The 27,652-nt window shown below is 48.2% G+C and overlaps 1 non-coding gene across 1 annotated transcript; it reads left to right on the top strand.

Annotated features, from left to right (window-relative positions):
• Positions 1-4,515: 4,515 nt before the first annotated feature.
• On the top strand, positions 4,516-4,598 carry LOC134426093 (small nucleolar RNA SNORD45). Its single transcript, XR_010029870.1, has one exon. It is a non-coding gene; the product is annotated as a small nucleolar RNA SNORD45 (small nucleolar RNA).
• The last annotated feature ends 23,054 nt before the right edge of the window (positions 4,599-27,652 follow it).

Raw genomic sequence — 27,652 nt, 5'->3', positions numbered from 1 at the left:
CACAATTTTGGCAGTGGTCAGGATACAATTTCCAGTCCTCTTCCCTCAATTCAGGGGTCACCACCCATCGTGGTGATGCTGATGCTGTGTCCCCACCGGTGAGGTGGCCGCCCCCTACTTCACGGGCCATGTCACCGACCGGGTGGCACAGGAGGAGGACGCCTCAGGCGCTGTGTGGCCCCTGGGGCTGGGTAGGTGGGTGACACCGGGTGAAATAAACAGGGCAGGAGACTTTTTCTCCTTTTTAATGCCTTTATTAAAAGTGATCAGCTCAAGGTTGGGAAGCTCGATGGGTCCGAAACTGCTCCCAGGGTGACTCGGAGGAGGAGGAAAGTGCAGCTTTGTCCACTAAAGGGCAGAGCTGGGGGTCCCACCTGTGACGGTGTTCACAGGGGTTCTTGGATGAGGGAAGAGATGAGGATCTGACTCCATGTTTCAGAAGACTTGATTTTTTATTTTATGATATATATTACATTAAAACTATCCTGAAAGGATAGAAGACAAGGTTTCATCAGAAGGCTAGCTAAGAATAGAATAGGAAAGAATGATAACAAGGGTTTGTGGCTAGGACAGAGTCTGAGCCAGCTGACTGTGATTGGCCATTAATTAGAAACAACCACATGAGACCAATCACAGATGCACCTGTTGCATCCCACAGCAGCAGATAATCAATGTTTACATTTTGTTCCTGAGGCCTCTAAGCTTCTCAGGAGAAAAAATCCCGAGGAAAGGATTTTTCATGAAAAGATGTCTGTGACACTTCACCTTGGCAGCAACTGGTATAACTGGTTCACTCTGCAACCCTTTTTTGCCCAAAAAATTGGCAGATTTTTTTATTTATAACACCCCTGACCCCTCTGTCCATCCCCGCTGAGCCATCACAGAGCTGGGCTGTGACAGCCTGGCAGCTGAGGTCTTTGCTCAGGGTGAGAGGCAACAAAGGTTCTCAGCATCTCTGCAGGCTCGGTACTTTGTTCCTCACCTCCAGACATCACTCTGATCTCTTAATTCTGTATTGGCTCGTTGTTTTTGGGTTTTTTTCGGTAAGTTTGGTGGGGTTGCTTCCCATGGCATGCTGGTCCCGAGGTTATTTTGCATTTTCTCTGATGCCCCCCCCCCCTCCATATCCCGTCCTCTCACTGTTTGGAGAGAAGGGCCATCAATTTAGCCTCAGGCAGGGCCATCCCGATACAAAAGAAGCGATTAACTAAAACGACTGGTGATTACAATAACAAACAGGTAGAACTTCACGGTGACTGTGTTCACAGGGGTTCTTGGGTTGGGGAAGAGATGAACATCTGACTCCATGTTTCAGAAGGCTTGATTTATTATGTTATGATATATATTACATTAAAACAATACTAAAAGAACAGAAGAAAGGATTTCATCAGAAGGCTAGCTAAGAATAGAATAGGAAGGAATGATAACAAAGGTTTGTGGCTCGGACAGAGAGTCTGAGCCAGCTGACTGTGATTGGCCATTAATTAGAAACAACCACATGAGACCAATCACAGATCCACCTGTTGCATTCCACAGCAGTAAATAATGTCAATCTTTACATTTTGTTCCTGAGGCATCTCAGCCTCTCAGGAGGAAAAATCCTAAGGAAAGGATTTTTCAGGAGAGATGTCTGTGACAGCCTGACTGCCTGTTCTGACAAAAGCCTGTGCTCTAAGAAACTGCTGCAGCCCAAGACAGAGATAAAGGGGGGGCCCTTGAACTCTGAAACAGAGAGAGAGGCTGCTGTGGAAAGCAGGGTCAAAATGACCCCAGGAATTCTTTCTGATAAAGAAAAATTCACAGGAAATGTAACAGGAAATCAGTAGAATGAATATGTATGAACTTGTTGTGAAATTGCATGCAGATGTATTTGAGAGGGAGCTATGTGACTGTGTTCTCAGGGGTCCAAGGATGAGGGAAGAGATGAAAATCTGACTCTGTGTTTCAGGAGGCTTGATTTATTATTTTATGACATATATTATATTAAAACTGAGCAGCCCAGCTTCTGTCCAGGCATTATTTCTTCTAAACAGCCCATTATCGGTCCAGGGATTATTTCTCCTGAGCTGCCCAGCTTCTGTCCAGGGATTATTGATCCCAAGCACCCCAGTTTCTCTCCAATGATTATTGATCCCTTGCCTGTAGGGTTCCTGCACACCTCAGTACTCCTCAGATGATTGAGCAGCCCAACTTCTGTGTGGGGATTATTGATCCCAAGCAACCCAACTTCTGTCCAGGATTATTGATCCTGAGCTACCCAGCTCCTGTCCAGGATTATTGATCCTGAGCAGCCCAACTCCTGTTCAGGGATTATTGATCCTGAGCTACCCAGCTTCTGTCCAGGGATTATTTCTCCTGAGCAGCCCAGCTTCTGTCCAGGGATTATTGATCCCTTACTTGTAGGGTTCCTGCACACCCCAACACTCCTCAGGTGATTTAGCACCACAGTAGCCCCTGGATGCAGAGACATTTCTCCATCACATTTAAAAGAAAAGTTCAGGTGGGTTTTCCAATGAGCAATGTGGATTTCCCTGGAGTTCAGCAGCCAGGATCACATACCCCAGAACCAGAGCTTCTGTATCCCTATGGAAAGGGGATGGCACAGGGAATATCTGCTCTGCTGCTCACAAACAGCTGCAGCTGCTTTGGGTGCCTGAACATCTGCAGTGACAACTGCACCCAGCTGTTCCTGCTGCAGGGAGCGATTTTGGGAAAACATGGGCAGGATTGAGATGCTGTTCCCAGGTGCCTTCTAGAGCAGTATCAATAATCTTTCTGGAAGGAATGAGCTCCTGAGATTTGTTTTGCATTCCTTTATAGAAGAAAAGAAATTTATTAAACTGTTGGTTTGTCCAGTGTCATTGGAGAGATGGCACTTTCAGCCTCCAATCCATGGTCACTTTTAAAAACCTATAAATGTTAGTCAGAAAATAAACTTCCTTTTCCTTCACCTTCAGAATCCCTGAAAAGAACTGCTGCACCTCACCTGCACCTGGGTGCTGGGCCCCAGCTCCTGAGGGCAGCATCATCTCCCGGCTCACCTGTGACACAGGTACCAGCTGGGGAGTGAAAGAGCTGGGGCTGGGTGATCCCAGCGACAAAATAAAGCTATGCCTGCTTTTAATGTACGAATTGGTGTTAAAAAGTGTGAAAAACGCTAATCACGTGTTTTTAAATTTTCAAAAAGTTGAATGATAATAAAATGGTTATAAAAATAGCAATATAATTAGAGTAATAATAATTTGGACAATTTGGATTAGGACAATAAGAGACAATAGAAGCAAAGAGTTATGCATGTCCGGGTACCTTTTTCTGGGCAAAATAAGCCTGATAAAGGACACACGTTAACAAGGGATTAACCCTTAAAAAATAATAACCTGTTGCATATTCACACACCTCATACATGATGCATAAATTCCATTCAAACACAGGATTCTGTCTGGTCAGTGTCAGCTTCTTCCTTTGAATCCTGACGGCTTCTTCCCGAGTGAGGCGGGAAGAAGTTCGTTTCTTCTGATAAGAGAGCAATAAATTCTCTTTCTCTGAAAGATTGAGGTGTCCTTTGGCTGCTGACTGGTGTGCGTCCTTTCTTTTAAAAAAAAAAAGTATCTTACATAGCATAGTTTCTATTTTAACGCTTTGTTACAATCTACAACTAGATTTAACACACTACTTAAGAAAACTAATACAGCATCACTTTCTAACGTAACACACAAAGTATTCGTTTGAATATCTGCCAAAAGCCAATCAGAAACCGCGCGTTATTCAAAATGCCCATTGCGTTGGGTGGACGACGCTGATTGGTGCCGGGGCAGGCGGAGGCGGCTGCGGGCGGGTCCCATTGCCAGCCCGGCCCTGCCCGTTCCGGCCGCGTGTCCCTGGCAGCGGAGCGGCGGCGGCGGCAGCGGGTGCGTGGTGCGGGCCGGGCCCGGGGCTGGTGCAGGGCTGGGCGGATCCGCGGTGCACGAGCGGGGCTGGGGGGGCCGGGCAGATCCGCCGTGCCCGAGCGGGGCCGAGCATGGCCGGGCAGATCCGCGGTACCCGATCGGGGCCGGTGCAGGGCTGGGCCGATCCGCGGTGCCCGAGCGGGGCTGGGGGGGCCGGGCAGATCCGCCGTGCGCGAGCGGGGCCGAGCATGGCCGGGCAGATCCGCGGTACCCGATCGGGGCCGGTGCAGGGCTGGGCCGATCCGCGGTGCCCCGAGCGGTCGCTGCCCCGAGCGCGGTCCCCGAAGGGCGCTGAGGCCCAGGGCCCGGCGAGGCGGCGGAGGGCTGAGGGCGCTGAGGGCGATGTGGGCGGCGGGGCCGAGCCGAGGCCGCGGGAAGAGCCGGGCCGGGGCGGCTCTGCCCGGGGTGGGTTTTTGCTGCCAACAGCGGCACCGGCTCCAGCGCCGGGCCAAGGGCTGCTGTGGCAGGGCCGGGCTGCAGCCACAGAGAGCGGCCCTGGGCGCTGGAAACGGCGGCTCCGGGCTGGGAGGGCCCCAGCAGCAGCAGGAGGAGGAGGAGGCGGTGGCCGGGCCCGGGATGAGCGCTGGCATGTATTATCTGAGCGGCTCTGATGTCTTTCACGCTTTAGCTCTAGAATTGCTCTGAGGCCCGGCCCGCCCCCGATCCCTCTGGCAGTGCAGCTTTTCCCACTACTGGCATCGAGTGCTCAGGCCAGGCTGGGGCGCAGCCTGGGGAGAGGGCTCTGAGGCAGAGGTGGAATTTTCCAGAGGAGAAATCCATTTGGATTGAGGTGAAATGTGCATCTGTGAGTTCAGTCTGCAGCTTGCTGTTTAGTCTGACTGTGACTGTGTTCACAGGGGTCCAAGGATGAGGGAAGAGACAAGGATCTGACTCCATGTTTCAGAAGGCTTGATTTATTATTTTATGACATATATTATATTAAAACTATACTAAAAGAACAGAAGAAAGGATTTCATCAGAAGGCTAGCTAAGAATAGCAAAAGAAGGAATGATAACAAAGGTTTGTGGCTCGGACTCTCTGTCCGAGCCAGCTGACTGTGATTGGCCATTAATTAGAAACATCCACATGAGACCAATCACAGATCCACCTGTTGTGTTCCACAGCAGCAGATAATCAATGTTTACATTTTGTTCCTGAGGCCTCTCAGCTCTTCAGGAGGAAAAATCCTAAGGAAAGGATTTTCCATAAAAGATGTCTGTGACACTTATGCATAGTAAACTTTTTTCCCAAAGAAGTTTCCGTATTCCAAGAGCTGTTTAGCATGGGTCCTCCTCAGTTCCACCTTTTTAGGGCATGTGTATTCCTTGGTTGTGGTTTTGGTCCTTTCTTATCATCTTCAGTTTTGGCCGCTGCCCACACTGCCTTCAGAGGATGAGTGCTGATAGCTGGTAATTAACAACAGAAATAAAAACTGTATCTTTATAACAGTTTTTTTAACAGCACCCATATAGAAAGTTATTTTAACAGCACCCATATAAAATCCATGTTAACATTTGCACAAAGCCAATACTGCAATCTATAGCAGGCCAAGGGCCGGGCGCCCCTTGGCGGCTCCGGCCTGGCAGAATTTTGGGGGTCCCGGTGTTTGGTGCCGGCAGAGCACCAGCGCTGGGCCGGGGGTGCGGGGGACCCTCCCTGGGGGAGAGTCGGGCTGCCCGGGGCAGGCGCTGCAGCACCAGCCCGCAGCCACGGGGGGATGGCCCGGGCCCGGCAGGCTGGGGGCTGGCACAGCGGAGAGGGGGCCCCGGAGCTGGGGGAGCCTCTGCAGCCTGCGGTGTCAGACGCCCCGATAAGGGGGAGCCCAGGAGCCTGGAGATGGTGGCACCATGGACGAGGGACACCCATGGTGTGAAGAATGCATATTTTATGATTGGCTCTTTGCAAATATTAAAACGAATATTATGTGTTATGTTAGGATGTTATGCTGTATTGATTTTTTAATTGATTTTTAATTGTGTTAAATATAGTTTAGGTTATAACATAATGTTAAAATAGAAACTGTGTATGTGAGGTATTTTTTAAAGAAAGGAATGAGGTACTCACAGCAAGATGGCAGCCACAGGACACCTAAATCTTTCAGAGAAAGAGAATTTATTGCTCTCACCTCAGGGGAAACTAACTGCTTCCTGCCTCTCTCAGGCTTGAAGATGCTGTCAGGATTCAGAGGGAGAAGCTGACACTGACCAGACAGAATCCTGTGTTTGAATGGAATTTATGCATCATGTATGAGGTGTGTGAATATGCAACAGGTTATTATTTTTAAGGGTTAATCCTCGGTTAATGTGTGTCCATTTTTGGGCTTATGCTGCCCAGAAAAAGGTACCTTGACGTCTGTTACTCTTTGCTTTTGTTGTCTCATATTGTCCTAAATCCTAATTGTCCAAATTACTAATGCTCTAATTATATTACTATTTTTATAACCATTTTATTACTATTAAACTTTTAAAATTTTAAAAACAAGTGATTGGCGTTTTTCACCCTTGGGTACCCTGGGTGCTGAAATGAGGACCCTGCACAGGCAGCACCCCTGGGCCCCTCTGACTCACCTGGGGAGCCCGGGGAAGGAACCTCTGGGATTGCCCCAGCAGCCCAGAGAGAGGGGACACCAATACACACTGGGGCTGCAGGAGCCCAGACAGGAGGGAGCCCCTGAACTGCAAAGTAGGGAGACCAGAGAGGGGAACTCCTTGGTGGGTGTTTTTTTGCTGAATTTTGGTGGTTTGGGGTTTTTTGAGGGTGGCTGAATCCTGGTGGTCTGGAGGTTTTTATGGACATCAAACACCTGGTGAATTCTAGAGATGGAGTCAGGCAGGAGGAACAGCCAGTCCCCAAAATCCCACTCTTGGCATCCCTCATCCCCCTCTGCAGTCCTCCCTCTAACATCTTTAAGCCTCTGGGAAGAGCCCAAAGGGATGGAAGTGCCTAAAACGCTGCTGAAGTGCCTGAGCTGCTCTCACCTGTGGATGTTCCTGTCCACAAGCCTCTCCTGGTCAGTGCCACGGGGGGCTGGGAAGGAATTTAGGGGATCCTGAGAGGATTGGAAGGGGTTCTGGTGGCTCTTGGCTCCATTTGTGGTGCTGGGAAGGGGTTAAGGGGGCTCTAGAGGGGTCTATGGGAGAGTTTTGGGAGTTCTGGAAGGGCTGTGTGGCTTGGAGAGAACTTGGGTGGGTCTTGGCAGAGGTGGGAAAGAGTTTTGATGGATCTTGGGGCCATTTCTATTGCACAGAGTGGTTCGGGGTGTGGGGGACAGCAGGAATCTGGGGGCTGGTTTGATGGAGCTGGAGTGGCTCTGGGGCTGGGAGGGGGTTTTAGGGCAGTCGTGACCCCCAGACCCCCAGAGCTGCCCCCAGACCCTGCGCACAAGGTGCTGCTGGGGGACAGGGGCTCCATGGAGGGGTTTGTGTTCCTGGCACTGTGGGAGTGAGGGGGGATCCCCAGGGGCCGTGTGTGACCCCTGCATGCCGGTGTCATCCCCTTGTCCCTCCCCACAGGGCTGCCCCAGCTCTGCTGCCCCAGAGAGAATTTGGGGAGGGGGCAGAGGGGGTGAGCAGCCCCTGCTGGGGGATGGCCCCAGCCCAGCCCCTTTGTTCAGCACCGAGCTGGGCTGGGGCTGCAGGAGGAAGAGGCCGATGGGAAGCAGATCCTGCAGCTGGGACAGTGCTTGGGGTCAGGACAAGGTCCTGCCCTGCACACCTGGCTCACGTGTGACCCTGCCCCAGCAAGGGAGTGGGACGTTCCCATCCCCACTGATCAGGGCTGGGAGCAGCACTTGGAGCACGGATGTGGAAATACTGGGAGTGACTGGGAGCTCACTGACAGGGTGAATTATCCCCCCTTCCCCTTCTGAGGCCACCCTGCCAGCTGAGAAATTCCCCTTGTGCCTCGGCCTTGGCCAACAGGTGCTGGGCTCGATTCCTCTGCAGCTCATCACAAACACTGTCTGCTCCAGGCACTGCTGCTGCCCAACCAGCTCCTGGTTCCTTTAGCAGCAGCCCTGGGAACTGTTTCTGTTCCCTCAGTGGCACAAGATCCCTGTTCTCACCCTGCCAAAGAAAGCTGTTGGTGCCAAGTGCGGCCAGGATGAACCATTGCTGGGACTGAAGCCCCTCTCTTGGGGCCCTGCTCCAAAAGGAGCCCTTGGAGCTCTCCTGGGCCAGCGACTCCCTCTGAGTGGGGCCTCTCCCAGCTGGGAACTCCCCTGTTTGCTGCACTCGGGGATCCTGAACAACGACAGAGCGTGGGCTGATCCCCCCACTCCTCCAGGCTCAATCCTTTGCCCGCTGGGGAGATGCCAAAGCATTCTCAGGGAGCATTGCCTGCCCTCAGGGGAGTTGCTCACAGGCGCCTTGCCCTGACTCTTTGTGTCTGTGTGCACACAGGAGTGCCTGTGCTGGGGAAATGTGGCAGAAATGCTGCTCTCTGAGGGGTTTGAGTGCCTTGGATAACTGAGCCACTCAGGCTTGTAGGTAAGGTTAAATCACAAGCTGTAAGTGAATTTAAATGCTGCTAAGAGTAGTTCTTAGTAACTAAGTTGTTACCTTTAATATAAGTTATAAGCTAAGTTAAATATTGTAAAGTGTTTTTCCTCTGTTAAATTGCAAAGTCATAGGTTAAATTAGGTTAAATGCTGTTACACTCTGCTCTTTTGCTAAATTGTGAACTTGAAGGTATCAGTTAACATTAAGGTACAAGTTAAGTCCTGTTAAGTTTGAGCTCTGTTAAGCTTTTAGGCTGTATTCCTTTTATCCTTGCCCTCACTGTCTTTGTGTCACACACACAGGGACAGTTCTCAGTTCATTTCTGGTTTGATTACCTGGACTCTGTTTGGTTTTGTTGTTGCTTTGTTTCCCTGGTGTGCCTGAAGTGTCCAGTCAGGAGCAGAGTGACTCTTGCCAAGGAACTCTGTGCTGCTGTCCCTTAATATTAACTCTGGTTTTTGCTGCTCCCTTGCTGGGGATTTTTTCAGCGCTCTCAAGCCCTTGTTCGTAACAGGGTGAAGGAGCCCTGGCCCAGGCTCTGGCCCTGGGGGACGCGGGGACGCTGCCGGGGGGTCCCTGTCCCCCTGTGCCACCCCCAGGGCCCAGCCCCCCATCTCCGTGTCAGGCTCTGGGGTCGATCTCGTGGAACATCCTCTGGGGGAGGCTGTGGAGCCGGGGGCGGGGGGACCCAGAGGGACGGGGAATCCTGCTGTGCACAAGTAGGGTTGGACTGCTCTGGGGAGAGCTGTGAGGGGGGCTGGGGCAGAGTGACCTCCCCAGGGACCTCACACAGCCCCTGTGATGTCACACAGACCATGTGATGTCACACAACCATCTCTGTGATGTCGCACTGCACCTGTGATGTCACACAGTCCTGTGATGTCACATTGTCCCTGTGATGTCGCACAGCCATATCTGTGATGTCACACAGCCTCCTGCTTTGTCACAGAGCCAACTCTGTGTCACCTTGTGATGTCATACAGAAGTGCTGTGACATCACAGAAGACCAATGACACAAAGTCACCCTGTGATTTCACAATCTGTTCTCTGATGTCACAGCCTGCTCTATGATGTAACACAGCCACTGGGTGATGTCACAACCCACTCTGATGCCACAGAGCCACCCTCTATGATGGCAGACTCTGCTCTCATATCCTCATATCCTCATATCCATATAGTCTCATATCCTGCTCTGTGATGTCACAACCGCCTCAGTGATGTCACCGAACCCTCAAGAACTCAGTTCTATTGAAACACTGAAGTTTCTTGGACTTAAAATAGATCCCTGTGAGGGACGCAACTGAGGAAGTATCCCCAGGTTCCAGCTAGAGCAGAACACTGGAGGCAGGTGGGGACAAACAAGGCAAAGGTGTCTCTGGTGCTGAGCACACCTGGATGTGTTTGAGGAATGCAAAGGGCCAAGGCCTGAGCCCCAGCCCCTGGCCAGGCAGATCCTGTCCCTCCCTGCTTCCTCAGGGCTCTTCCCGGGATGGGCACTGGCATGGGGGGATGTGCAATGCCAGGGGCAGGAGCATGGGGCAGCCCCTGCCAGGCTGCTGAGCAGGGACAAGGAGGCAATGAGGCCCCAGGCCTGCAAGGGTCACTTGTCTCCTCCTGGCCCCAGGGCCAGCAGCCATGGCCAAAGTGCTGCCCAAGTTGGCTCTGGCAGGGCTGTCTTGCAGCTGCTGCCCATCCCTGTGCCCTGTGCAGCCCAGGCTGTCCCACGGTGTCCCTGCCCTGCGCCTCTGTCCCTGCAGGCTGTCGGCATCCCCCGGCTGCCCCACCTGGCTGGGCCCTTCCTTTGCTGACAGCTCTGCCTGGCCACTGCATGGTGTTTGGATTGATTGATCAATTAGATCAAAGCTGTATTGGACTGTCTGAAAGGGGATGAGTTTCTTAATAAGTACAGTATGATATGATGTAATGTAGTAGAATAAAGCGATGGATCAGCCTTCTGCAATCATGGAGTCAATGCTAATTATTACCTGGCTGGGAGCCTGCAACAGCAGGCAAATACTGCAGTACTGATAAACAGAGGTACAGCCAGGGGAGGGAGGCAGGTGGAAAAGGCTTTGTGCTGTCCCTGCTCTGAGGGGATCCTCAGCACGGCCCTAAAGATCTGCACATAGGAGAAAACAATGAACACAAAACAACCAAATACCAAAGACTAAGCATGATGAGCCCAAGTTCCCTGAGGCTGGAGTGTGAGCAGGAGAGCTTGAGGATCTGGGGGATTTCACACAAGAACTGGCCCAGGGCATTGCCATGACATAGGGCAGGGAAAATGTATTGGCCGTGTGCATGAGAGCATTGAGAAAGGCATTGGCCCAGGCAGCTGCTGCCATGTGGGCACAAGCTCTGCCAGGGGGCAGAGGGTCCTGTGGTGCAGGGCTTGGCAGATGGACACAGAGCTGTCGGACCACATGAGGGTCAGAAATGAAAGCTCTGCTGTGATAAAGAACAAAAAGAAAAAGAGCTGAGCAGCACATCCTGAGTAGGAGATGGTCCTGGTGTCCCAGAGGGAATTGTGCATGGCTTTGGGGACAGTGGTGCAGATGGAGCCCAGGTCAGTGAGGGCCAGGTTGAGCAGGAAGAAGAACATGGGCATGTGCAGGTGGTGGCCACAGGCTACGGTGCTGATGATGAGGCCGTTGCCCAGGAGGGCAGCCAGGGAGATGCCCAGCAAGAGGCAGAAGTGCAGGAGCTGCAGCTGCCGCGTGTCTGCCAATGGCAGCAGGAAGAAGTGGATGATGGAGCTGCTGTTGGACATTTGCTGTAGCTGCACTTGGGCACCTGTTCATGGAGAAAGGGACAGTGAAGGGTTAGAGGAGATACCAGTAACCAAAATCAAAGCAATTTCCCATACACCCTCCTTTGTAACACACAGAGACATGCTCTTGTGTTGAAGAGTTCTGATGTTTTCTTTTTAAGCTCTTTCCATGTACTTCCTGGTATTCTTGGATATCAGAAACCCTCAGCATTTCTGCTGCCCTCTGGTAGAACAGAGTGATTTCCCTGAGGCAAGATAATGAGTGGAGACTGGGGGCAGATGATCTGTCACTTCATTCTGTTTGCAGTTCCTCTGGGCTTTCACTTTTCTCAGGTGGAGGATATTCACAGTCCCACGTTTCTCTTAAAAACCCCCCAGGCACTGCTGAGCGCAGATGGATCCATCACAGCCCAGCTCCACATTTGTAGCCAAGGACTCACATTGCTCATTTCACCAACCCAGCAGCATTTTCAGTGTCACACCTCTGCCTTTCCCCATGGATCTTATCACTGAGAGATGTTCTAGGACAGGTTTGCATGCTGGGTTGAAGCTCCCGGCTTGGACTGAAATCTCAGAGGGACTTCCAAGTGTCCTTATGCTGGCATTGGATGAAGGAAGATGCAGCTCCTTTCCTGGCTGCACTGACAGCATTGCCCAGAGCCAGGCACTGGAGACAGCATCACCCTGAGCCAGCGGTGCCCCCTCCAGAGCCCCCGGGGCCGGGCAGCTGCTCCCAGCCCTGTGCTCTGCAGAGGGAACTGGGCCCGGGGCTGCAGAGCTGCCCCACGGCTCTGCTGCAGCTCTGCCTGCACAGGAGGGGCTGCACGCCTTGGAGCCCCGGCCCTGAGGGCAGAGGCTTGGCTGGGGCACAGGAGGGAGGGGGCTTGTTCAGAGGGAGGGGCTGCACTGGAGGGGATCCTGTGGACATCTCTCAACTCACCCTGCCACAGCATTGCTGGGTTTTGTTTTCTCTCATTGCCTGATCTTCTCTCTGCTTGCTGGAGATTTTCCTCCTGCAGGGGTTTCCAGCCCTCACAGACCCTAAATCTCTGTGCACTCTCCCTGGCCCTACAGAATCCTGCCTGTTTTCAGGGCACTGTCTGGGGGCAGGTTCTGTTTGCAGCTTGGAGAAAGAACAGCTCAGACTCAGCCTGATGACTCCAGCAAGGGTGATGCTGCTGCTGACCATAGGCAGAGTGGCTGAAGGCACATCAGGGATCTCCTGTGAACCTATTGATCACTGAAAGGAACAGTTCAGATGTCTCAGGGACTTGTCAAAATTCATAATCGTCCTTTAATATTTATCCCCCCCTCTATGTCATTCTCCAGTATTAGGAATCTGAAGACAAAGTCTTAGGAAATGTCCTCATTTTTATCAACATCCTTGTCTTGGAAATATTCTGTGACTGATCAGAAGCCAACAGCATATCAGAGCTTCATGAGCATTTCACCTCCCCTGCACCAGAAATACTCAGAGATGTACTCACAGAGTCTGTAGGCATTGGGATGTTCCAGCTGTAGGAAATCACTCCAGGAACGGCAGCTGCATTTTCCTGCAGCCAGAGGTTCCTGTGCCAAGGCTGGCAGTGATTCTGCCCCAGGCACTTCTCAGCCCCTTCCCAGCCCTGCCTGATTGAAACTCTCTGTGCCTCTGTGCTGTGCCTGGGGTGGCTGCAGGCAGTGCCCCAGCCCTGCTGGGCTGTGCACAGGAGCTGCTCCTGGGCAGAGCTGTTTCTCTGCAGTGCTGTCCTTGCCAGGAGCTGCCTCTGGGCCAGGAGCCCAGCCCAGCTCAGCAGCACAGACACAGCACAAAGACTATAATGAGCCTCTGGGGCTTTGTGCTGATGCCCTGAACATCAGTCCCTGAGAGGGAGCTGAAGAAACTTCTCCAGAACTCCAAGTCAGAATCCAACTCCAAAGTTTCTTTGACTTTTAATGGTTCTCACTGAGGAACATGACAGAGAAAGTATCCCCAGGCCCCAGGCAGAGCAGAGAACTGGAGGCACTGATGACAGCTGGGGACAAAGAGAAGACAAGTCTTGCTGCCCAGGGGCACAGCAGGGTCTGTGCCACCAAGGGCTGTGAGGAGACACCTTGTCCTGAGACACTGGGGCCTCCTGGCACAGCCCCATCCAGGCTAGGCACTGTCAGCCCCTTGTCCTGCCCTCAGCATCCCCCCCTAGCTCACATCCCAGCGGCCTCAAGGATCTGCTGGAAGGAGTCCCTGGGGAGCCTTGCTCAGCAATGGCGCTGGGGGCTCCTGAATGCTCCCTGCAGGGACTGCAGGTTTTTCAAAGGACTTTGGGTTTTGCTTTGGCCTTGCAGTCTCTGAGAGCTTTGTGCAATCATGGCCTCCAATTATCTGCTGTAATTAGTCCATGGAGAGGCTTTGTCAGTAACAACCCAAAGTGGGGCTCATTAATGCTTCAAGGTACTTCAGTTATTTTAAGGTACTTGGTGTTTCCCTTTTGATAGAGACTCCGTGAGAGATTTGTGCAATCATGGCCTCAGTTATCTGCTTTAACGAGTCCCTTGAGAGCTTTGTATTGACACTCAGTGGAACTCATTAATACTTTGAGGTAATAATGGTTTTTAAGGTGCTTTGGAATTTCCTTTCCTCAGTGAGGCTTCTGAGAGGTTTTTGTGCCATCTGGCCTCCAATTCTCTCCTCCAAGGAGTCATGAGGACCATGTTTTGGGGATGGACCTCAGTGGGGCCCATTCATGCTTTGAGACACTCTGGGGTTTTCTTCTGTCTTTGACTCCTGGAAAGGTTTGTGCAATCTCCTCTCAGACCTTGACATTCAAGGGCTCAGCTCCAAATGCACCATGGGGCTCATTAGAATCAAGCAAGTCCTGACAAACCATGGTTTTGCCTTGATTTCCCTCTACTGTAGTGCAGTTCACTAGGAAGTTTTTTTCTATTGTTATGGAGAAATATTTCAAAGAGCTTCTAATAAATCCACATTCCTGTTTTAAGGGTGTATGGTTCTATTTAGAGAAGAAATGTTGGCAGAATTCTGTGAGTGACATTGTCCCAGGGACTTTGCTAAAGGAGCTCTGGCCTGCTCTGAGAAGCTGTGTCTTGAGATCTGGCACAGTGTGGAGAGCCTTGCTCCACATTTCCAAACCCCATCCTGTCTCTCCTCACTCACCTGGCATCAGCTTAGCTTGGACAACTGGCTGCTCTCAGGCAAAGAGGGTTAGTTTTCTTTTCTTTTAGCGCTCTAAAACTCCTAAGCTCCCTGTTGAAAGCAGACACCCTCCTCAAGTGTGTGCCAAGCCCAACCTGCCACCAAGACCCCTCCAGACTTGCTCTGGGCCAGCTGTGAGGACGTGTGGAGGCCCAGAGGCCTACCATCAGAGTCTCAATCCCCCAGACATGGGGGACTGGTTCTAGATAAGAGGAATAGGCTTTCAGGTTAGGGTGAGATGCTTTCTTCTCATATTGACCTTTGCAGACACATGCTGATTTATGTTATGTTAGGTTACCCCATTGGCCCATTGGCCTAATTACCCTAGTTCAACTCCTATTGCCCACGTTTGTTTGGCCCTAGAATGTTCTCTCTCTGTCCCTCCATTTGCCCTAGTTTGCTGTATTCCTCAACCCTTGTTTCCCTATTGGCTGACCTGAGATCTGACCGCCTCCTCTGCACCATTTTCCCCCATATCCATTGGACCCTTGAGACAGAGTAAAGATCCATTCTGAATTAAATGAAGTGTCTAAGAAAAGTGAAAAGTGTGAGGCCAAAGCTAAAGGAAGAACTCGCATGCCGAGACAGCAAGGAGACAGAGAAAGAAAAACAACAAAGACCACAAGGTCGATTTGCCCCCGACTTAGAAATTCCTTTGATAAAGAAGAACTGGTGCTAAATGTCACACAGAACGAATATGTATGAACTTATTGTGAAACTGTATGCATATGCATTTAGAAGGGAGATAAAAGAAGACCCGAGGTCTTCAGAGGCACGCATGCCTTGTTGAGAGACTTGCGTCCGGCGCGCGTCGTAAATAAACATACCGAGCTTTACAACTTTTATAAAGTTGTGAGGTTTCTTCTTTTCTCCGCAAAACATTATGGCACCCCAGATGGGACTTCTCTGTCCCTGCAGGGGCAGGGGGGATAGACGGACCTCCAAGGCGCACCCTAGGATTTTTTTCCTGGTGGGGCTCCGCTCCTCTCAACTTGCCACCTGCGAGGACAGACAAGGACCTGCTGGCCTGCGGAGGAAGATACAGTATGTACTGAGGGGCCCCCGGGGGAGGGAAAGGAGAGCAAGGGAGTAAACCACCCAGAGACGTCTGGGTTCAACTGACAGAGCAGCTGTATTAGAGATGGGGTTCATCTTTCTGATAGAGCAGACCGCAAGCGGTTCTGGGGGTGAGCCGGGTGAACCCGTGTATGTGTGGGTTGGAGGTTCATAGTTCTGATAGAGCAGAACTGTTGAGCCCGTGTGTGCTTTGTTTGTGTGTGTGTGATGTCCGGACATTGTGTTGCTGTATGGTTAATGTGTGCATTGTGTGGTCAGTGCACTGTGTTTCTAATCGTGCAAGTGTATAAGTGTATGGTGTATAAAAGAGAATAAATCTACAGTGCGGGGGGGTCAGTATTACCCGTGTTTGAAGCAGCCGAGTGAGGCCTGAGGCTGCAGCAGGCTGCCGGGGGCAGAGACAGAAGTGCCCCGCAGAGAAGCGAGTGGAAGAATGTCAGTGATGGTATTTATCGTGTTTAAATGTAGTGATTTGTGTAGATCTGGTACATTTTAACCGTGAGTATGAGTATGAGCTCAGAGAGTTCCTTTGCCCTAGATGTTTGATTTTGATTGTGTCCAAGAAAATTGATGTGAGTAAATGCTGAATTATGGTATGCTGTGTTGTGTTGAGAAAAGCGAGCACTTTGAGAGATATGCCCTTTCCCAGTGGTTTTGTGTAGTGATTTTCTTCCGCTGCATTGTGGTAATTTGATTCTCAAATTGTATAGTAGTGTTTGTAGAAATTTTAAGATTTTGTTGCAACAAGAGTGGCATTTTACATAGGAGAACTATAGTACGGTGATTTATGCTTAATTATGATAGAGTTAAAGGAATTCCAAGAATTCCCCCCCTCACAGCAATTCAAGCCTTGGCTCTAGTGAATTTGAGATAAAAAGAGAGTGCGAGTGTTTGTGTCTGAGGGCATATCATGGTTTCGGCTGTGACTAGCACAGCCTTTTTGCAAAACAGTAAAACAAGTGTAAGTAGACACAGGGCTTAATTAGATTGTGCAAGAAGAGAACTAGAAAAGACTGATATTTTGTTTGATCAGAATATAGTGTCTGTATCACATTTTTGATTAGCATGCTTTGTGAGGTGACAGTGGCTGTCCCCTGGGCACAGGGACAGCTCTGGCTGCCCCGTCTCCCCAGGGAACACGGGAATGGCCTGTGAGCAAAAGCTAGATGTGCAGTTATTATTGCAGTGCGGTGTTTATGAAAAACACTGGTTTTGCTGTTCTAATAAGTGTCAGAGCACATGTAAATTAGAAGTTTCTAATCAAGCGGATTCAGAACCTAAGGTCTTAGAACTTGTGTGTGGGAACCACATCTGATACCTGCCACCTAGAGCTGTGTGTATAAGAAGAAAGTTGAGAAACTACTGTGAAGGTCTGTAAAAAAGTTTGAGTAGAAGCGAGATAGGGCAAGGAGAAATAAATAATGAGAACTGACCAGAGCAAAAAGGTTCCTAAATTAGCCCCTTTTGGGAGGGGCTCACTGGGAGAAGGCTGCCAGTAAGAGCAGCTCAGAAAATAAAAAGATTTATAATACTTCATTGCTGTTAGTACTGTATTAAAATAGGAAGATAAATGGGATAGAGTTTTGTATGCTGAAATGTCTTTGTGTTTTAAGAAATCACCCAGATTTCTTGAAAAGAGAAAACAAGACAAAGAGAAAGCAAATCAAACATGTTGTTCAGCATGCAGCATAAGATAGCAACGTATGAAATCAGGCAAGGATTATCATGCTGAAATGCAAAGCAATCACAGTTCACAAAATGAGTACATATGATTTGCTAAAGGCTCCTCCCAAAGTAAGGGAGGAAGGATAAAGATGACCTCCCCAAAAAGGAAGAATTTTTGTTGACACAAGGGCCATATATTCAGTTTTAAATAAAACTTTAGTACCTGTAGAGAATGCTTATGTTGCAGTGTGGAGAACAACTGAACAACTAGCCAGTCTGAGAAGGCATCCTTGTGCAAACCTTTAAAGTAATATGTGTACTATGTGTACCTAAAAGCTTTTGTGCAATTCGCTCAATTTGCTAAACATTCTCAAATGAGAAAAGTTACTCTGCAAGCAAATGATATAAAGATGTTAGGCTTAACATTAACAGACACTCAAATTAAGAAAGACATTAGTAAGGAGATATTAAAATAAGTAAACAAGTGTTTTCAAGGGTATGGGCCTCTGCTGTACCAGGGAGAGTGAAAGATGCTCCCCCATGAGCATCAAGTTTAAGGAAAGAACACAACTAGTGAGAACTGTGTAGTACCCTCAAAAGGAAAATAAGGAAGGAATCAGCCCAATAACTGATAGTACTGGATTAAGGGCTGTCGATAAGATAACACAGAATTTATACCCTGTGGTAGCAAATCCATATACCTTACTGACTTGTTTAACACCTGAGCTAACCTGGTTCACTGTTTCAGGCCTAAGAGATGCCTTCTTTTGCCTCCCTATCCACGAAGCCAGCCAAGAAATTTTTGCATTCAAACTCAAGCTCACATAGTCCATGTGCCTGAAGGCTTCAAGATTCCCCACTCCGACTAGAGAACAGCTTGCAAAGACCCAGAGTCCCAGGAAGCTCCACAAGAGGAAAAGAGGCTGTTGCAATACGTAGATGATCTTCTAGTAGCCACTCAGACGAGAGAAGCAAGAGAAGCCTAGACGGTAAGCCTTTTGAATTTCCTAGGACTCCAAGGACGCAGAGTCTCAAAGAAAAGGCACAGGTAGTGAAACAGAAGGTAATCTACCTGGAGTAAGTGAGTGCGGAGCAGCAGACTTTAAAGCAAAGAAGCCCTATGCCAAACCCTGAAACCCCAGACAATGAAAGAACTCCGAACCCTCTTAGGCATGGTAGGGTAGTGCCAGCTGTGAGTTTATAATTATGGACTGCTCGCCAGACCCCTCTATGCTCTTATTGCCAATGGAAACAGAGATCTCCAGTGGACACAAGACACCACATGGGCCTTTCGCCAGCTAGAGAGAGTGCCCTCATGTCAGCTCCAGCTTTGAAACTTCCAGATGTAAGTAAACCATTCTTTCTATTTTTCCCACGCAAGGAATTGCCCAGGGAATACTAGCTCGAGACTTGGACCCTTACTGAAGGGCAGTTGCTTACTTCTCTAAGCAACTAGATGCAACAGCCAAAGGATGGCCAGGTTGCCTCAGAGCTGTAGCAGCAGTCATGCTGAATATTCAAGAGGCATGCAAGTTTACCCTGGGACAAAAATGACTGTGCTAGTGTCCCACACAGTGTCCGCAGCACTGGAAGTAAAGAGTGGCCACTGGCTCTCACCACAGAGGTTTCTGAAATGCCAGGCCATCATGGTAGAGCAAGACGATGTAGAGATAGTGGTGACTAATATTGTCAACCCAGCTTCTTTTCTCAGTGGAATCAAGGAGAAGCAGTACACCACGATTGCCTAGAGACCATTGAAGCTACCTACTCCCGCCGCCCAGACTTAAGAGACACTCCTCTGGACGATGCAGAGACCTGGTTCACTGACAGGAAAGCGACATTGCAAAGTTCACGGTGACTACCTGCAGAGAGGTAATCGAGTCTGGACCCTTACCAACAGGTACCTCTGCGCAGAAGGCTGAGATAATTGCCCTGACCCGTGCCCTGGAAAGGGCAAAAGGGAGGAGAATAACCATCTACACAGACCCAAGGAATGCATTTGGAGTCATACATGCACATGGAGCCATCTAGAAAGAGAGGGGACTGCTGACCTCACAGGGAAAGAAGAGACAATCCAGCTGCTAGAAGCAGTTCAGCTACCTGAAAAGGCATATTAAGGCACACTAGAGAGTGAGCTTAAAATTAGAAGAAAGAAATGAGCTGGCAGATGGAGAGGCAAAGAAAGCAGCAAAGGGTGAGGTACAGATTTTCCTCGAAGGTAAGCCATAATACAATAATACTAACCAAAAGAGACGTACAACTGCAAGGGGTGGGCTACCATTGAAAGAGAGCTAGTAATCCCTTCCCATTTTCGTGGTTACTAGTGAAAGAAAGGCACTAGAAAACACACTAGAGGCTAACTATTTAGAAGCCTTTTATAGAGTGTGGCTCCTTTTTAGAGATGACCAAGACTGCGAGTGATACAGAGTGCATTACACACATCTGATTGAAACAATCGTTGTATCGTTGTCAGGAATTTATATGCCACTATCACTCAGGTAAGCCGACAATGTGATCCTTGCCTCCAGACTAACCCCAAAATACGCCCCCTGCCGAAACTCGGTCAGAGTGGGAGAGGCCATGGGCCTGTACAGCAGTGGCAAATTAACTTTTCAGAACTCCCAAGGAAAGGGGGGTATCAGTATTTACTAGTATTGATAGATACATTTTCAGGGTGGCCAGAAACATTCCCCACCAGAACTGTCAAAGCTCAAGAGGTGACCAGATTATTTTTATAAAGAATAATACCGCGCTTCAGAGTTCCAGCCACGATATCCTCAGATAAAGAATCACATTTCATTTCCAAAATAGTGCAACAGATTAGTAGCCATCTGGGCATAGATCAGGAACTTCACACCCCATACCACCCCCAATCAAGCGGCCAGGTGGAGAGAATGAATCATTTGATTAAGCAGCAAATCATAAGACTGAGGCAAGAAGTTAATCTACCCTAGCCCAAGCTCTTCCACTAGCACTATTGCAAATTCGAACTAAACCTTGAGCTAAAGGAATGCTGAGTCCTTTTAGAATGCCTTATAGAAGACCACATACAATGCAAAGGGAATGTCCAGAATGTCCACCTACATGGTGGCATTAAGCAAACAGCTCAGAGTAATTGAGAAACATGTGGCTGGAACTCGGAGCAAGGAGTTAGATTGCCTGGGGATGATATATATGTTAAGTCTCTTACAGAGAAGACTTCGGAACCACAGTGGGACAGACCACTGCGAGTACTTCTCACCACCTTCACTGCAATTAAAATCAAAGAGCAGAATGCCTGGATCCATCACTCTCGGGTTAAGAAGGCCCAGAAGCCCCTTCAGGAGTGACACCAGGAGACAATGAACTGACACTAAAACTTACTCGGGCAAAATGAGTATATTGCGGTTGGGAGTAGCTCATACTTTGGTGTACAGAATTGTTTTGTATGTAATTCTAACTGAAGTTTTAGAACTAGAGAGTACCTCTATCCAAAGCAATGCTGAATGGCCTTGGTCCCTGGCATTTAATCAGTATACTGGATCCATGGGAAAACCTTCTGAGATAAAAGATTTAAACATATCTACTGTAGTAATCCACGAGAATCAGGTATGTCAGGAGCAAGAATGGCAGGAACAGGAACTGTGCACACTTCAAGGAATCAGAGGAGAAGAAATCAAAGTAGGGTGTCAGGTCATCAATAGGACAGTTTATGAGAGACCAGATGTAATTAGTGTCTGAACCTCCCCTAGTGTATATGAACACCAAGAAGTCTGTGATAACCTAAGTGAATCAGACTGTTGGTGTAATTTCACCTTGATACAGCCTGTAGAAGTGACCTGCCTTTGAGCTCGAATTACTATCAGACTTTCATTTGAATTCAAAGTGGACACTGCACTTTTTACCACAGCAGGGCCTTATACACCCCATACTAGTTCAGACTCTACCCAAACTCCAAACTTGAACCTAACATAGTAAAGAATGTGACTGAACAACAGCTCCTTAGGTCATTTTCCAAGCCGGTTGGCTGAAAACTCAAGCAATGGCTAGTAAAGGGTGCTGAACTGCAGGTGGTAAATTAACCCAAGCAAGGAAGGTGATTTTCTTTATTTATAGCTATCCCTTTTCCTACTGAGATTTGGATCAGTGATTGTCCCAGTCTGAAGCAGTTAGATTCTGCTTAAAAGAGGTAAAGAGAGACCCCCCCCTCAGAGCTCAGCAGCAGGCTGTAGGATTTTGAGCATCACTTTTGTGCTGAGTGTTTCAAGTAGCAGAAACCTGATCCCAGTTTCTTCTGAGGCACTGCAATGAATTTAGGCTCTTCTCTCAGACTTCCCCTTCATGATTTACTTGAGGCTTAGACCTGAAGCTAAGAGCAAGGTGGGTGAGGTTTCGTAGACCAGGAGAGACATTCCTGCTTGCCACACATCTAAGAAATCAGGTGCTCTAGAGGGAGAAAGAGATTCCCTGAGGTCTCTGCATTTCCGAACAAACATCTGCCTCAAATATGACCTAAACCTCTGTCAGATACACTTGTGAAGTGTGTCTGAATTTGCAGTGTGAGCCCAGCACATCCCTCTGGCAGGGAGAGATGGTCATAAACAGAAAGCAGTTCCTGTTCCCCATAACAAACATCTAACTGGCATATTAGGGACAAGATGAGAAGTTTTAAATAGAATTGATTCAGAAATACTGGTGAATAAACTGGCCACTGCAGCAAGTAGCCTAACAAAATTGAAGCAGCCTTTATAGTAATCTCTATTGGCATTAGAAACTAGCCAGTGACAAATTTCAAAAGTACTGCCAAAGTAAAGAAGTATGAAAAGGCTGGAGACCAAGACCACAAGTTAATAGTAGAAGCACTTAGTATAGTACAAGATAATGTGTCTTTAGCTTTCAGTTGTATACAAGCACAGTTATGGATACAAGCAACAGCAGCTCTGATCATATGAGAAAGGAGTGAAGGTAATTTTCCAGCTGAAATTCAAGAAATTGTGTAGGATAATGCAATTGATGTTGAAAGGAAGTTTCAAACCTGGCAAACTATGGTAAATTTCACCTATGATCCTGTTTCTAATGTGGCAACTGCCTTTGTGCTTACCATACGTAATGCCACTGTTTATGTTATCCATCCCATCATCGCCCTAAGATTAAACCATGAAAAAACAATACTCTATCCTTCAGAACATAAAGTGTGAGCACGAAAGATGAATAAGAAGTGGCAAACAGTAAACTTAGAATCCTGCATTACTAGAGAACAGATGAGATTCATTTGTGAAAGCAATACTATTAATGCTCAAGATGTGTGTTTAGACACTGAGCAGAGTATTTGTCACTTTGAAATTCATCCAGTCACTGACCAGAAAACTGTGCTCGTATATACTGGAAAAGGGAGTATGCTTGAGAACTGCTTGTGCTGCTGTACAAATTGATAGCAATGATGTTATTCTGTCTAGTAGAAACCATTCTAATCTCTGTATATGTAATTTTGTTAAGATTATTAGATGTGATCTTTGGGTGGTCACCAACTGCAAATGGAATCGTTAAGAAGTTGTGCCACCCCATTGTAGTTTTACTACTATTAGTTGGAGTAAGCTTAAGATTATCTATTATATTGTTAATTTAGAACTAGAGAATGCTACAACGAATAGCTGTACTAACATCTTTGTCAAAAGCACATGGTGAAGCACTAAAAGACACTTACTGTTGTAAAGGTTTTCATTAAGTAAAAGAATTTACTTATTTCCTAGGAAAGGGGGGAATGAGACAGAGTAAAGATCCATTCTGAATTAAATGAAGTGTCTAAGAAAAGTGAAAAGTCTGTGAGGCCAAAGCTAAAGGAAGAACTCGCATGCCGAGACAGCAAGGAGACAGAAAAACAACAAAGACCACAAGGTCGATTTGCCCCCGACTTAGAAATTCCTTTGATAAAGAAGAACTGGTGCTAAATGTCACACAGAATGAATATGTATGAACTTATTGTGAAACTGTATGCATATGCATTTAGAAGGGAGATAAAAGAAGACCCGAGGTCTTCAGAGGCACGCATGCCTTGTTGAGAGACTTGCGTCCGGCGCGTCGTAAATAAACATACCGAGCTTTACAACTTTTATAAAGTTGTGAAGTTTCTTCTTTTCTCTGCAAAACACCCTGACCCTCAGCTCCACCCTCACTACTCCATATAAGACCCTGATCCCTCCGCCTACACCCTGCCTTTGTCCCTGGAGCCTGTTCAGCTGTGTAGCCTGTTCCTGTACCAATAAACCCAGTTTGCTGGAGATCATATGAAAACCCATCCTGCTCATTCTGTCAGCTTTCTAAGGCAGCAGTGAGGTTTGGGCTTATGAGTGCTGGACGTTCCAAGGGCCTCAGTAGTGCCATGATGCTACACGTGGCGCCCGAAGAGGAACCAGATTCCTTGAGGTCCCTATGAGCATCTCCAGAAATGATCCTGCCAGCCAGACATCACTGGAAGCTGTACCCCTTCAGATGAACCACAACACTGAAGTGAGCATCCAGTTTTATCTAATCTCACTGAAGAAGAAGTTGACAATCCCCTCAACATCTATGGGACCTGCTTCTCTGACAGCCCCATAAGCCCCACTTTGGCTTCTGATTTTCTGTTCCGGTGGGTGGGCATTCCCTCTTCCACTGGGGGCAGCTATGGGAAATATTCATTCCCAAGCTGAAAAGGATGCTTTAGTTAGGTTTTGGAGAGTTTTAAATTTAGAGGGGAGTTAATTTTCTGAAGGGAGTTTAAAAGGTATTGTTCGTAGTTATTTGAGGAGCTTCCTGATATCTCTGTTGATTCTATCTATCAGTTACCATTTTGGGATGCTGTTGGGGAAAAGCTTTATATTTTATAAACACAAGGGGTTTTAAAAGTTGAGAAATTTTATCTGTTGTTTCATTCAATTTATAGGATCATTTAATGAGTGCATGGTTCCAACCCTTTGCCCTGGTTTATTCAACCCACCCTCCACGTTCCCGAACCCAGGTTCCCTGAGAACAGGATGGGAGATGGAGCCTGTCCTTTGGCACAGACAAGCCATCTGCTGTCTGCCATCTCCCCTTCCAGGCCCCTTCTCCAGTCCAGCCTCTTCCAGTTCCCACATCACTGGAACCGGACATGGGGCCAACTAGAAGGAAGCCATTTTGGCTACCAAAGGCCTTCAACGCCAGGCATTGCCGGTCGGCACAAAGGCCTGCGCCTCTGCCAGCAGACCTGCCTCCTCTACAGAGGAAAAGAGTGATAGCTTATCTGAGAGTGAGGATGAGCCCAAGGATTCTTGGCAGAGGATGCGGAGAAAAGCAGCAAAGGAGGGGGACTGGGAGGTGGTATCCAAGATTCAGGTGGCACCTGTGCAGTATAAGCTGGGGCCAAAACCTTAATGGGAATCCATAGGGAATAGATTCCCATTTAGGTTTTGGCCCCTGCTTATACTGCACAGGTGCGACCTGAATCTTGGATTCCCTACCTCCATAGGGAAATGAAGGACTTAGTAAAGCTGCCAAGGATTATGGGAGGGGTTCTCCCTATTTTAACAATTTGCTGGACATGCCATTTACTACCCACACAATGGTACCACAAAATTTAAAATGGTGTATGAAAATTATATTGTCATCTGATGAATTTATTTTCTGGAAAGGAGTTTGGATAAATAAAGTTCATGAGTTACCGAAAGGTTATGTTGAGGAAGAAGGGCGACAACACCTCACAATGGACCACATTACCAGGGAAGGAGACTATACTAGACTGCAGTATCAGGCTGAAGTCATCCCCCAGTCAATACTGGAAGATCTCAAAGGCGCTGCATGGTCCACCCTCCTCCAAACACTCTGATGCTTCTACACCCCACACTGACTTCACTTACATTCACCAGGGCTCGGATGAGAGCTATATCAAGTTCATAAAGCACCTTATGAAAGCCCTGGAAAAACAGGTAGTTGATCAAAAGGTCCAGGATTATCTTATTAGCAAATTAGCTTTCTGTAATGCCAGTATTGACTGCAGAAAGGTTCTTCACAGCTTCCCCCTTGACCCTGAGCCAACCGTTGCTCAGATTGTTGATGCTTGCATTTGCCAGGCAGTCTCAGACCATGACTCCATTCTAGCCAAGGCCACCAGCCAGGGTGCAATTGAAATGCTGGTTGCAGCAAATGTGCTTCCCCACAATACAGAATGTAATAAAGGCAGTGGAAACTGTTATAACTGCAGGAAAACTGGACATGTAGCAAAAGACTGTAAATACAAGAATAAAAACTGTTCTGGTTTTTTACCCAGCCCTCAGTCCCACAGCCATTACCCAAACTGTTCTTGAAGCCAACAGCACTACCAGCCCTCAGGAAACTCCCAGCAGAGCATGAAATGACACCAAATATGAAGTTATTCTGTCTCACCCTTCCATTGGTGAGAGATGTCCTAGGTTACAATATAAAGATGTATTCTATTCCCATCCTCAAGAGCTGTTGAAACAGGAGGGGCATTGTTTTATTCCTTATCTCCTCTTAATAAACCCATCAATACCTTTCTGCATGACTCAGAGATAATGCCCTCCAGGAGCCATTTCTGTTTAATGGACCACCTCATGACTCATAGAATGATATCAGCCCATTGTGAGATGCTCCACCCATGGGGGAAGAGCTAAGCATGCCCCCCTGGATATTATCTGGGGTTTGGGACAAAACAAGCTGCGTTTCCACTGGATTCCCCAGAGCAACAGCTACCTTTTCCACTGGATCTTCAGAGGTAGGCTACACCCTACTACAGGATCACTGCTCCAACATTACCACATCTGCCACTCCAGGAGGACTGCAGCCACCATACCAACTGGACAGCTACCAACACCCTGACCAGCAGAGTGACAGGTTACATTCTGACTTTATCTGTGGGCTTTTTTTTTTTTTTTTGTATTATTGCATGATTTTTGATTTTTTTTCCTAATAAATTGTATTTCTGACTTTGAGTCTCTCTCTGGTTTTGCTTTCAAACTAGAGCAAATGGAAAAGCCTGAGTGGGTTTCCTGAAAAACAAACTCACCTCAGAAACCACCTGCTCAGTCTAGGCTGCCTGGAATGATGTCACCTTTCTACAAGGGACAGTGTGAGCAGAAATGATCTCTGGAAGCAGAATTTTTGAGTCTTGCAGCTGAATTCTCTGTCCCTGTCCTTTCCCTGGATCTGTGTTGCAGATGAAGCTACTGGTGCCATCCTCACCTTTTACCTCTCTCTTGAATGCAAACAGATGTTCCCAGGTGTATTAAGCACGATTTTTCAAAGTTGCTACAAAACTTTTGTGTTCCTCATGGAATGAAGGGGCCATTTTGGCACTGAGGAGGTGACGTGGAAGCAAGGAGTCAATTGTGACCCTGGGTCCCATGGAACCAAGGGGCCATGGTGACACAGCAGGGCCATGTGGATCCAGTGGTCCATTGATACACTGTGGATCCAAGGAGACAATGGAGACACCCCCAGAACCTCATGGAACCAAAGAGTCCATGGTGACCCAGCAGGGCTGCATGGAGCCAATGGTCCATGGTGGCACTGCCCATCCAAGAAGGCCATTGTGACACTGAAGAACTTCATGACACCAAATATCCATGGTGACACAGCAGGGCATCATGGGAACCAAGGAACGGCTGTTGGCGGTATGGAAACTCACGGAACCAGGAGCCGTTGTGGCACTGCAGAACCAACTGGAAGAGCTGCCGGACCTTGTCCACTAGCCCTGCACAGATCCTTGGGAGGCACGGCAGGAGCAGCACCCTGGGAGGCTCAGTAATGCCCCTCTGGGATCCATGGCACACACTCCCAGGGGCAGGAATTCCAGTTCCCAGGCAGGCAAACATATTCCTGCCCTGGAAGGCAAAGCTCTTAAGAAGGAGAAAAAGGCCAAGTGGAGCAAGATCTTAGAGTGACATTTCACTGCCAGCCTTCATAGCTTCACCCGTGGTTGTTGTAGCTCCTGGATTGGGAAATAAATCAGGCAGGGTCTTTGGTGGGAGCTGCCCATGGTCAAGAGAGACACTGAGAGAGAAACAGAGCAGGCAAAGAAAGGCAGGAGAGAAAGAAGGGCACAAACGCAATCAGCTGCGAAGGTGGCACTCTGAAAAACAAACTGGAACTGACAAAAAATGCATGGGACAGAAGTCAGTAATTCTGAAAGTTTTATTTACTATCAAAATACAGGCCACACATCCAGCCCCACACAATCCCAATCCCACACCCTCAAATTTGGATGCCACTTCTCCCAATCTCCTTCCAACCCCATCTCACCCTGGACATTGTGGAATCAAGTAGATTTGTCATGGGACTGAGTTTTTCTTAGGTGGGAATAAGGCATTTTGACATGGATTGGTCAATTTTGGGGTAAAATGGAGGTGTTTTCAATGGGATTGAATCATTTTGAGGTGACAGACCAATCTATCTGGAATTCTGGAGTGCAAAGATATGGAGAACACTTGCTGAAATCCCCCAAGAACCCACAAATCCTACACAACAAATGTTCACAAACCATAAATT

The sequence above is a fragment of the Melospiza melodia genome, chromosome 17 (assembly GCF_035770615.1).
Source record: "Melospiza melodia melodia isolate bMelMel2 chromosome 17, bMelMel2.pri, whole genome shotgun sequence".
Lineage (NCBI taxonomy): Eukaryota > Metazoa > Chordata > Aves > Passeriformes > Passerellidae > Melospiza > Melospiza melodia.
This window is presented reverse-complemented; position numbering and strand designations above follow the sequence as displayed.